Raw genomic sequence first — 1217 nt, 5'->3', positions numbered from 1 at the left:
AAAATATGATTTTGTCCCATCGGCTGGTCCCTGTCTCTCTCTGTCTTTTTGGAGAGCACACGCACCCTATAGCAAAAACCTCTAAAAAAAAAAGAAAGAAAGAAAGCTACTAAAGGGTATTCTTCAAAGAAATGAGGGAGTAAACCACTTATGACAACAACATGGGACCTGAGTAGGAGGAGACTCTGGGAGTTCTCAGAATGCTGGAAAAGAATTCAGATCCCAAATCGCTGACTGGGCACCTAGTTGAGACAGAAATCCCTCTAGATAAGTACAGGCTGATGGAGGACTCCAAGAGATTTCCTCATGAGTAAAACAAAAGGAACTGAGAAGTTACCTGATACATTTGCTACAGAATTTCGGGGTGATTAGATAGAAACAGAGAAAAGAAAGTAGAGAAAAAAATCAAAGCCAAGTCACTTAATATAAAAACTTAAAAATCTAGAAACAGAAATTTAGAATACTAGAAGGAAAAGCAAAAAGAAGAAAGTTCTTCTGGAGAGTAAAAATGGAAGTGAAGAAGGGCCAGAAATGGCCTTTTTTTTTTTTTTCTCAGAAGAATTATCAAACTACCTTACTTTCTTTAAGCTCTGTACACATGTGAGTTTGCTAACAATTAAAATGCTACTTTTAAATAATACGACTTATTAGATTTCCAAGATTCCTCAGTTACATTCTCCATATTTATTTATACGTCTCCTTGTCTTCTTTTTTCTTTTTTCCTCTTATTTCTCCTAAAACCATGATTCAATTGTAATCATAATTGTAGAAATGCAGATATTGCACAAGTTTTTGCTGTGCAAACCATGAAATATCCTAGGCTAACACTATCTATTAATAGTAAGGCCCAAGTAAGTCCCCCAGCTGTAGGTGAATACTAATGGTAGGAGAGTGGGAGGGCTCTGGGGTAGCAATGAAGGGGTACATTAACTGTAGAGAATTTAAAATCCGTGATAGGACCAATGAAAAGTTGCCGTGATCTTATTACCACCATGGGCTGCCAATTTTGGATGTCAGAGATAAAGTACTCCTCTTAAAATAATATTTTGCTGTTCTAAATGGAAAATAATAGTTGCAGTTACTGCTGAGTTTTAATAATATGCATGTACGCATTATTATAACCAATAAATTACACTGTGGACAGATTCCCCAGCCAGGAAATTTGGTTATTCCAAGAAATTCCAAGCATTGCCAAGGGTGAGGGGATTTATCTTTCC

The sequence above is a fragment of the Tupaia chinensis genome, unplaced genomic scaffold, assembly GCF_000334495.1.
Source record: "Tupaia chinensis unplaced genomic scaffold, TupChi_1.0 Scaffold000515_1, whole genome shotgun sequence".
NCBI classification, from domain to species: domain Eukaryota; kingdom Metazoa; phylum Chordata; class Mammalia; order Scandentia; family Tupaiidae; genus Tupaia; species Tupaia belangeri.
The sequence above is the reverse complement of the archived record's forward strand: the minus strand, read 5'-3'. Positions refer to the sequence as shown.